The sequence below is a fragment of the Dendrobates tinctorius genome, unplaced genomic scaffold, assembly GCF_039654945.1.
Source record: "Dendrobates tinctorius isolate UK_male_01 unplaced genomic scaffold, ASM3965494v1 ptg000042l, whole genome shotgun sequence".
Classification (NCBI taxonomy): Eukaryota; Metazoa; Chordata; class Amphibia; order Anura; family Dendrobatidae; genus Dendrobates; species Dendrobates tinctorius.
The window spans coordinates 5,313,377-5,325,128 of record NW_027361710.1 but is presented as its reverse complement, the minus strand read 5'-3'; the positions used below and the strand labels follow the sequence as shown (position 1 = coordinate 5,325,128).

Genomic DNA, 11,752 nt, shown 5'->3' with positions numbered 1-11,752 from the left:
TGCAGCTGTTCAGGGCCTCACTTTATATGCCATTTGAATCAGCTGGCAGTCATGAGGATTCACCCTGGTTGACGGTTCAGCATCATCTGGGCTCAGTCTCAGCGCTCAATTGGACATCTTCAGTCTACACACAAGACACAGCCTGAACTGAGGGAAAGTGAAGTTCACAATCATACTTGAAAGTTCCAAAGTCTTGGCAGAGCTAACTCAGTCCAAAGCAACAGTCCAAAATAACTCAGTCCATGATATATTCACAGTCCAAGATAGAATAACTTGTTCAATATAACTCAGTCCTGGTGGATTGTTATCCACCCCTTGATCAAATGAATCAAACAAAATTACCATAGGTTTGTTGGTCCAAATTAATTGTGCCCAGAATGACCTTTGAAATTTTCTACTGTAGCAAATATTTCTACTCTAGATAATAATACTACATAAAATATATATCATATTTGTATGGACTTATACACTGATCAAACACATCAAATTAATGTCAATCACATTTGCATAAGAACGATGATCATAATTACCAGTACAATCATGTTCATGGAGATCACAAAATAATGTTACTACTAATCAGAATCAGTAGAATTACATGTTAAGGAAAACCGAACCCAAAACAATTTGCTATTAACCCAATTCTAGCAAATTATTATTTTTACATAATATACACATTACATCAACACACACTCTGGCTAAACCTAATGCACTCATTCAGTAAGCAGGAGAGATTCTCATTTATATATAGACAAACACACTTTGGGTACCCACACATTTGCATTGCATGACTCAGGTGTAGGTGAACAAAGCTATATCAAGACATTAACAAACTAGCATTCATTGAAATCATTTAACATATATATTCTTCAAAACCCAATTTGCACGGGAGTTCCCAAAAAATAAAAAATGTTAAAACTCAAAAATAAGTCAGAAAATATAATGTTATATTGGGTAGATGGACTCCTTTTTCACTACTGCACGAATGAACTATTTACTGTGCACTGTATTTACATGTTAATTAAATGGCCAAGGTTTCTTCTTTCACTCCTACAAACAAACAAAAGGTTAATTACACGCCCCACCCCCCAATCCAACATGTAGTGGACTGAAAAGAGAAAAAAAAATTCCTTTAAAAACCAAGAATGCTAAACACAGTACAATTAAAATTCAGAAAATGAGCTCATAAAAATATACCAAATAAAAATAAAAATACCACGTGGATTTTTTTCTTTGGCTGTGAACCAATTTTAATTAAGTGATATCCATGACAAATACACAAAGCACATAAAGTAACAAAGACAAACACTTAGTACAAATAAGTCATCTATTTATCTTGTCAACACCCCAGTATATTATCAGTCATCTAACTTTAGGTCAGTGTTAAATTTACTGTCTGTACTGTCACTCCCTCTTTGCCTTGTATGTTTCTCTCACAATGGCTCCCACATACAGAATCATAGAATCATAGAATCATAGAATCGTAGAGTTGGAAGGGACCTCCTGGGCCATCTGGTCCAACCCCCTGCTCAAAGCAGGATTCGCTAAATCATCCCAGTCAGATGTCTGTCCAGCCTCTGTTTGAAGACTTCCATTGAAGGAGAACTCACCACTTCTCGTGGCAGCCTGTTCCACTCATTGATCACTCTAACTGTCAAAAAGTTTTTTCTAATATCTAATCTGTGTCTCCTCCCATTCAGTTTCATCCCATTGCTTCTAGTCTTTCCTTGTGCAAATGAGAATAAAGTTGATCCTTCTACAATGTGACAGCCTATCATCTTATATCTGCTGTGGTCTTTTGCCTTTTAAAACATCAAGGTCTATTACAAACCCTCAGGTGAGGAATGCACATTTATGCATCACCAAGACCAAACCCAATTCATCATACATCAGCCAGCGCATACGTCACAGTATGCTCACAGGAGTATTTCTCTAAGAAACTCTAGAATGAAAACAAACATCATTAGACATCAAAAAATGGCAAAACTGTTCAAACAACAATTTTCAGGGATATTCAAGAACTTTTATCTAAAATCTGCATTTAAAATTAGTCCATGAGGGAATCTTGGCAGGGGGTGTAGTATGCCATGGTATTGGAAGAGTGCAAGGGGTGGTTACAGTGGGGGCTTTGCATGCCTCCATCAGGTGTCCCACCTCTATCTTTCCAACCCCCTATCTCATTTGTCGCCACCCTCTTGGGTCTGGCGAGTTGCAATTTACCTTTTCTCCTCAGATCTTGCCATCTTCTCAACAGGTCACTTGTAGAGATCCCATCTATATCCTGGAATGGAACTCCACTAGCTATCAGGTCACAAAACAACTCCGTCCTGCTCTTTCTAATTTGGGTATCATCCTCTTTTCTCCTTTCTTGATCTACTCTCTTTACTGTACTATTTTTTGATACTTTTGCTCTCTCTAGAGCAGATAGCTGGGAGATTAAGTTGCATGCTGTGTAGACAGTAGTGGAATTTCCCATAAGTGCACTGAACATAGTGAACAATGGGGCTTTGTAAGCAGCTGGGGCACCTTCTATGAGCTTATTCTTCATCAATACTGTCAATATTGCAGCATCTGGTCCCTTCCAATCCTCTACAACAGCAAAATGATCATTCAGATCAGGCAAAGGATTGCGAGTTATACCATCTATGCATGCCTTTTCTCTCAATCTCTGAACTCCATCTGCAAGAGACTCCCATCGTGTCTGTGATATTACTTCCATGGGAGAGTCATACACTTGTGCCACAGAATCCCTCACCAAATACAACAAAGAGAAATTCTCTGCAGTGTCCCTTGCACGCCTCATTTTTAGATGCACCATAGGATCAATACAAATACTACAAAGTCCTATTGCCTCAAGACGGTTCAAAATTATAGTATTGGCTCCCTGATCCCATAATCTGAGAATCCATGCTAACAAAGGTTCTCCTGCTTGCTGCCTGTACCTGCTAGCTAATTCTGTTAATTCTCCAGCTGTATAATTCCTAGTTACTTCGGTCATTGAAGCTTCTGCTCCTGTAGCTGCGTTTCCTGCATCCATCCTATCTCCACTACGCTGTGTGACTTCTCTCCTAGTTTCAGTAGTCACAATCGGTCTGGCTTGCTTTTCTTCCTCATCTGTCTCACATTCATCCCATTCTAACAAATCTGACCATTTCTCACGTGCAATCATGGTTCTAATCTGTGCAGTACAAATATCTGACACTGGCCGCTGTCTCCTCCTGCGCCTATTCTTATTCACATTTTTCATTACATAAGCTTCAAAATTCCTTTGCATATTGTGATGCTGTTTCATTTGGTCTCTCAAGGCTGATTGCAAGCTAATCCTTTGCTCTAAAACTGTATGCAGCTCTAAACGCAAATTGTCTATCTCCTCCTGTAATCTTTAGGACACTTGCACACAGATCCATCCAACGGCTGCTACAACTTTCAGCTCTTTTGCATCATACCTTGAGAGATCAAATTTGCCAGCCACATCCTGAGGATTTGATAACCGATGTCCCTCCATATACTTGTTACATTCCTGTGCCATTTCAGTCCACTTTCCTGGTAACACCCATTCTGGCAAAGATCTGACACTACTCTCAACTGCTTTCCTACTCTTAATAAACTTATTCAATTTTGCAAACATTTTTATTCAAAACAATCCCACTTCTGACACCAATTTGTATTGTAAGGGTTCCAATAGATTGTAATGAATAAGAAAATGCTCACACAAGAATTGAATTTACTAAATTGATTTACTATATAAATTATAAGATTAAAATATAAAACTATAAATACATATGCATTAATCAGAAACAGGCATTATTTATACATTACATTATTCAGATAGTCTCAGTTCCATGTCCTCTCTGGTCTGTCACATCTCTTTCCCTGTGTCTCCCCCTCTCTGCTAATCAGTACCCTCCTTTTATATGTAAGAACTTCTCTAAAGCCATTGATGTCCCAAAGTAAGTGTGAGACTTAAACAGTATCTATCCTTGGATGCCAGTGAGACGACCCCCTGAGGCCAAATAGATGAGATTTGACCAGTTGAGAATCCATGGGGAAAGTTAACACACCCAATCTAATTATGACAATGAAGGTCCTTTGTTGGTAGATAAGTGTTAGCCAGTTATTTGTTCTGCTTGGACAATTTGACCATCTGCTTGAAACAAGTTTCAATGACCTTCTAGGAAGGTTCAAAGAGCTGAGTATAACTGATTGAAACTATATCAATAGTTGGTATTAATTAATTGGAGTGCTGAAACCATTAAAAGTAAATCATAGTATACAATGTCTCATGCACAGCTTCCGGGCTGATGATTGCAAATTTGCCTCCAGTATTTGCTGATAACATGCTGCATTCATGTTTCCTTCAATTTTGACAAAATTTCCTGTGGATTTATAGCTCACTGTTAGCGCTAGCAGAATGCACCAACTAATAAGAGATGGTATCAAGGTGCGTTCGCAGCCCAGGGTCCACCGTGAAAAGATGTTACCTGTTGCTCGGTAATGGCAGAGGCTATATAGCAATATACTAACTGAACACAGGCGGGTTATCTTCACCTGATGTGTACAGAGGCGGACCCTGTTACTGCACAGAGCCACGGAAATTAAAGCTAGTGTATAGTCACAGAACTCTTACCCAAGGACACAGGGTTAGAGTCTCTCTAGACCACTAGCGCTCGGCGTCGCAACTGCAGGGACAACTTGAGGAAAACTGAAATATAGTGCACCGAGTGTACACTGCACCGCTCTGACGGACACCACTAACCACCCGGACTAGGGAGGAAAGCGCTAGACTTGCGCACAGCGCCGCACTGAAATGTGGTACTTTGGTGCCTAGAGCTGAACGGCAAAGTATGGAGCTGAGTAAGGTGCTGTGACTTGGTAGCACAGTGGTGCAAGACAAAGCCACTAGTAGGCACTGACTCTAAACCCTATCCCTACAAACAAGCACAACCAGAAGGAGTGAGTCTTAATGAGTCAGTTACCAGTTTCAAGCATCCATCATCACTCACACAACTAGCAATAAGAGTCTATACTAGTGTATGACTGAGTGACCATGCGACTCTTTTATAGCGGTGTCCTTCCGGGACCTTCCCAGTGGTCCAATCGGAGCAGCAACAGGACCTGCACATGTGACCTCCGACCTTCAATGAGAGATCATCCCACGGGCATGCTCAGTAGGAGAAAGACAGGACTTAGTCCCAGGAGCATCTGCTTGCCACTGACTCAAGCATGGTGTTATAGCTGAGCCTGGAGGAGCAGCCAGACACCTAGCGCTAGCCTGGGCAAGACGCTGGAACCGACACCTCTGCTGAGCAGGAATATCTGTAGTTGCAGAAGAATGGGAGACCGCAGAGGACATGGCTTGAGATTCGCCCTGTGCAGTGGGGGAAACCCGATGCCTAATATTGCCCCCCTCCTTGGGCATCGCTTTGATCAAAGGCTGCAATGAATAGTGGAGCATGGATGTTCTTCCCAGGTCCGGTCCTCTGGGCCTTGACCCTTTCAGTCCACCAGATAATATTTTTTGGCACCCCACAATGGCCTCTACCTCATACTCGTCTGAGGAGGAAAACCAAAGGAAAAAAACAATGTATGCATATACCCTAATAAAAATAAATAAGTAAAAAAGCAAGTGCATTAAATAACATAGGGTACTTAGTAAACACTATTTTGATCAAAAAAGTATAAAGCTGTCCCACCACGACAAGGTGTACCCATTTGAGACAGTAACTACACTAACGGTTAAAACCTACCTAGTGTGAATAGTAGCAGAGTCTCTGGGTCCCAAACGGACACCCAGCTTCAGAGGGACTAAATAAACTACACAGCTCAGTAGAATGGAGGCCACACCCTATTTGTACTGAATACAAAAATGCTGAAGAAAAAACAAAAAAACTGAACTGAAGTAGAATTGAATGACATGCATGATGTAAAAGCATGTTCACATTGGCCATGAAAGCAAGCAAAACCAAAGGAAAAAAAACAATGTATGCATATACCCTAATAAAAATAAATAAGTAAAAAAGCAAGTGCATTAAATAACATAGGGTACTTAGTAAACACTATTTTGATCAAAAAAGTATAAAGCTGTCCCACCACGACAAGGTGTACCCATTTGAGACAGCAACTACACTAACGGTTAAAACCTACCTAGTGTGAATAGTAGCAGAGTCTCTGGGTCCCAAACGGACACCCAGCTTCAGAGGGACTAAATAAACTACACAGCTCAGTAGAATGGAGGCCACACCCTATTTGTACTGAATACAAAAATGCTGAAGAAAAAACAAAAAAACTGAACTGAAGTAGAATTGAATGACATGCATGATGTAAAAGCATGTTCACATTGGCCATGAAAGCAAGCAAAACCAAAGGAAAAAAACAATGTATGCATATACCCTAATAAAAATAAATAAGTAAAAAAGCAAGTGCATTAAATAACATAGGGTACTTAGTAAACACTATTTTGATCAAAAAAGTATAAAGCTGTCCCACCACGACAAGGTGTACCCATTTGAGACAGTAACTACACTAACGGTTAAAACCTACCTAGTGTGAATAGTAGCAGAGTCTCTGGGTCCCAAACGGACACCCAGCTTCAGAGGGACTAAATAATGCATACATTGTTTTTTTCCTTTGGTTTTGCTTGCTTTCATGGCCAATGTGAACATGCTTTTACATCATGCATGTCATTCAATTCTACTTCAGTTCAGTTTTTTTGTTTTTTCTTCAGCATTTTTGTATTCAGTACAAATAGGGTGTGGCCTCCATTCTACTGAGCTGTGTAGTTTATTTAGTCCCTCTGAAGCTGGGTGTCCGTTTGGGACCCAGAGACTCTGCTACTATTCACACTAGGTAGGTTTTAACCGTTAGTGTAGTTACTGTCTCAAATGGGTACACCTTGTCGTGGTGGGACAGCTTTATACTTTTTTGATCAAAATAGTGTTTACTAAGTACCCTATGTTATTTAATGCACTTGCTTTTTTACTTATTTATTTTTATTAGGGTATATGCATACATTGTTTTTTTCCTTTGGTTTTGCTTGCTTTCATGGCCAATGTGAACATGCTTTTACATCATGCATGTCATTCAATTCTACTTCAGTTCAGTTTTTTTGTTTTTTCTTCAGCATTTTTGTATTCAGTACAAATAGGGTGTGGCCTCCATTCTACTGAGCTGTGTAGTTTATTTAGTCCCTCTGAAGCTGGGTGTCCGTTTGGGACCCAGAGACTCTGCTACTATTCACACTAGGTAGGTTTTAACCGTTAGTGTAGTTACTGTCTCAAATGGGTACACCTTGTCGTGGTGGGACAGCTTTATACTTTTTTGATCAAAATAGTGTTTACTAAGTACCCTATGTTATTTAATGCACTTGCTTTTTTACTTATTTATTTTTATTAGGGTATATGCATACATTGTTTTTTTCCTTTGGTTTTGCTTGCTTTCATGGCCAATGTGAACATGCTTTTACATCATGCATGTCATTCAATTCTACTTCAGTTCAGTTTTTTTGTTTTTTCTTCAGCATTTTTGTATTCAGTACAAATAGGGTGTGGCCTCCATTCTACTGAGCTGTGTAGTTTATTTAGTCCCTCTGAAGCTGGGTGTCCGTTTGGGACCCAGAGACTCTGCTACTATTCACACTAGGTAGGTTTTAACCGTTAGTGTAGTTACTGTCTCAAATGGGTACACCTTGTCGTGGTGGGACAGCTTTATACTTTTTTGATCAAAATAGTGTTTACTAAGTACCCTATGTTATTTAATGCACTTGCTTTTTTACTTATTTATTTTTATTAGGGTATATGCATACATTGTTTTTTTCCTTTGGTTTTGCTTGCTTTCATGGCCAATGTGAACATGCTTTTACATCATGCATGTCATTCAATTCTACTTCAGTTCAGTTTTTTTGTTTTTTCTTCAGCATTTTTGTATTCAGTACAAATAGGGTGTGGCCTCCATTCTACTGAGCTGTGTAGTTTATTTAGTCCCTCCGAAGCTGGGTGTCCGTTTGGGACCCAGAGACTCTGCTACTATTCACACTAGGTAGGTTTTAACCGTTAGTGTAGTTACTGTCTCAAATGGGTACACCTTGTCGTGGTGGGACAGCTTTATACTTTTTTGATCAAAATAGTGTTTACTAAGTACCCTATGTTATTTAATGCACTTGCTTTTTTACTTATTTATTTTTATTAGGGTATATGCATACATTGTTTTTTTCCTTTGGTTTTGCTTGCTTTCATGGCCAATGTGAACATGATTTTACATCATGCATGTCATTCAATTCTACTTCAGTTCAGTTTTTTTGTTTTTTCTTCAGCATTTTTGTATTCAGTACAAATAGGGTGTGGCCTCCATTCTACTGAGCTGTGTAGTTTATTTAGTCCCTCTGAAGCTGGGTGTCCGTTTGGGACCCAGAGACTCTGCTACTATTCACACTAGGTAGGTTTTAACCGTTAGTGTAGTTACTGTCTCAAATGGGTACACCTTGTCGTGGTGGGACAGCTTTATACTTTTTTGATCAAAATAGTGTTTACTAAGTACCCTATGTTATTTAATGCACTTGCTTTTTTACTTATTTATTTTTATTAGGGTATATGCATACATTGTTTTTTTCCTTTGGTTTTGCTTGCTTTCATGGCCAATGTGAACATGCTTTTACATCATGCATGTCATTCAATTTTTTTGTTTTTTCGTCTGAGGAGGAGCCTGATGTCCCGGAAGATGATTCCGAAAACCAGGACATGTGAATGGGTTTAAGGAGGGAATCATGGAAGGTGTCAGTGATACCCAGGCGTGGAGGAAGGGCCAGTCAGTAGACAACAGAGTTGACCTGTTCGAGGACCTTGAAGGGGCCTATGTTGTGAGGCACGAACTTAGTGGGCAAGTGGGCAACCTGCTGCCTGATGTTACAGGCGGAGAGCCACACTAAGACACCCAGAGCGAAGGTTGGAGCCAGGCACCGGTGTGCGTCCCCGGAGATCCTCATTCTCTCCTCGGATGGCCTCCTGGGTGCGATCCCAAATATCACATGCCTCCACAGCCCAGTCTGCCACCCTGGAGTCAGTGGATGACACAGGCATGGGCACAGGGACGCACGGATGCTGGCCGTAGTTAAGGAGGAATGGGATCTGACCGGTGGAGTCGGTCACAGCCTTGTTCAAGGCGAACTCCGCCCATGGCAGTAAGGATGCCCAGTCATCCTGCCTGGCCGAGACAAAATGTCGTAGGTATGTGACCAGGGTCTGGTTGGCCCTCTCTACCGACCCATTTGTCTCGGGATGATAGGCAGAGGAGAGATTCAGCTCAATGCTGAGCAAGCGACAGAGCTCTCTCCAGAACCGAGATGCAAACTGGGGTCCCCGGTCACTGACAATCTTGTCTGGTATGCCGTGTAGGCGAAAGATATGCTTTATAATTAACGCTGCAAGGCCCCGTGCAGAAAGTAGCTGAGTGAGAGGCACCAAGTGCACTATTTTAGAGAACACATCGGTGATAATCCAGATCACCATGCTGCTACTGGACTTGGGTAGGTCCACCAAAAAGTCCATGCCCACCATTTCCCAGGGCCTGTCCACCACCAGCAGGGGGTAAAGTAGCCCAGCAGGCTGTTGCCGAGGAGACCTATTCTTGGCGCAGAAGACGCCTCCCCGAATGTAGTCTCCGACGTCATGGGCCTTATGCAGCCACCAGTACGCCCTCACCAGAAGCTCAGATGTCCGCTTTGTCCCAAAGTGTCCACCCACCCTGGATGCGTGAGCCCAAGAGAGAACCTCCTGTCGCAGACGTGCAAGGAAAAAAGTCTTGCCCTGGGTACTGACTCGAGGGCGACTGGAGCCAAGGTCCTCAGGCTCAGATTGAATAATCTGCCAAGGTTCCTCCCCCTCCTCCTCCGCAGACACCACGGAGTGAGAGAGAGCATCGGCCCAGACGTTCTTCTCACCAGACAGAAAATGAAGGGTGAAATGGAATCGGGAGAAGAATAAGGACCATCTGACCTGGCGAGAATTTAGCCGCCGGGCTGTCTGCAGGTACACCAAGTTTTTGTGGTCAGTGAATACCTGGAAGGGGAACTGAGCCCCCTCCAGGAGATGTCTCCACTCTGAGAAGCCAACTTTATTGCTAGCAACTCCCTGTCCCCGATGGAATAGTTCATCTCCACCGGCAAAAAGGTCTTGGGGAAGAAGCAAGGCTGCTTCTGACCTTGAGCGTCCTTCTGGAAGACGACAGCTCCAGCACCGATGGAAGAGGCATCCATCTCAAGGATGAATGGCTTATCTACATTGGGGCGATGAAGAATGGGAGGGCTAGCAAAGTGGGTCTTGATGGAGGAGAAGGCCTTGGAGACCTGTTCTGACCACAACTTGGGGTTTGCTCCCTTCTTGGTGAGGGCCACCAAGGGAGCTATCAAGGTGGAGAAGTGGGTAATGAACTGGCGATAGTAATTAATGAACCCCGAAAAGCGCTGCATCGCTTTGAGAGAGTGAGGCTCCTGCCAGTCCATTACCGCCTGCAGCTTTGCAGGATTCATAGCCAAACCCTGGGCAGAGATGATATAACCCAGGAAAGGCAAGGACTCCTGCTCAAACAGGCACTTCTCCAACTTGGCAAAGAGGGAGTTAGCTCCTAAGTAGTCGATGGGAGTCCATATCTGGAGAGAAGATGAGAATATCATCCAGATAGACAACCACCGAGGAGGAGAGCATATCCCGAAAAATATCATTTACAAAGTCCTGGAAGATGGCCAGAACATTACAGAGCCCAAAGGGCATGACCTGATACTCATAATGGCCATCCCTGGTGTTAAATTCCTTTTTTCCATTCGTCCCCTCACGGATGCGAATCAGGTTATAAGTCCCCGGCAGATCTAATTTGGTGAAAAATCTCTCTCCCCGTAATCTATCAAACAGTTCTGATATCAGGGGCAGAGGATAAATGTTCTTAACGGTGATAGAGTTAAGACCCCTGTAATCGATGCAGTGACCTAGCTCTCCATTCTTCTTTTGGATGAAGAAGAATCCTGCCCCTGCTGGTGTCACCGACTTCCTAATGAATCCTCTTGCCAGATTCTCCCTGATATATTGAGACAAGGCCTCAGTCTCTGGTAGAGATAGGGGATAGACTCAACCCTGGGGATGCTCAGTACCTGGCAAGAGGTCAATAGGACAGTCATAGGGGCGATGAGGCAGAAGCGTCTCCGCCACCTTCTTGAAGAACATGCCTGCAAACTGTCGATAGTGTTTGGGGAGAGAGGAAAGATCTGCAGGGACCTCAGTGGAGGCAACCTAAACACATTCCCTCAGACATCTTCCCTCACCGGATTTACTCCAACTGAGAATTCTCCCCAAGGTCCACTCTATATGGGGAGAATGATACCGCAACCAGGGGACTCCTAGAAGGACCTGATCGATACCCTCGGGCATGACGAGGAGGGATATCATCTCCTGATGAGATGGAGACACTGAGAGTATCAACGGGACGGTCTGGTGGGTAATCTGTGAGGGTAGAGTTGCGCCATTCACCACTCTGACGGTGACTGGCTTAGAAATCATAACCAGGGGTATTGCGAGCCGTTGAGCGAAGGCAGATGACATAAAATTGCCCTCTGCTCCGGAGTCCATGCAAACCTCCACCGCAAGAGTGGATGAACCAAACTCAAGCATCCCCTTAAAGGACAGCTTGGAGGAAAACGCTGCTGATTCTAGTGAGCCTCCTCCTACGACCACTAGACACAAGTGTTTTCCTGACCGCTGAGGGCACCGGTTGG

The 11,752-nt window shown here is 42.8% G+C and overlaps 1 long non-coding RNA gene across 1 annotated transcript in view; it reads left to right on the top strand.

The window, feature by feature from the left end:
* The first annotated feature begins 8,281 nt into the window (after positions 1 to 8,281).
* The window catches only part of LOC141088898 (uncharacterized), a 41,839-nt gene continuing 38,368 nt past the window's right edge, over positions 8,282 to 11,752 (top strand). Inside the window, exon 1 of the long non-coding RNA XR_012232098.1 lies at positions 8,282 to 8,427. This is a non-coding gene — a long non-coding RNA (uncharacterized lncRNA). The remainder of the gene's footprint in view (positions 8,428 to 11,752) is intronic.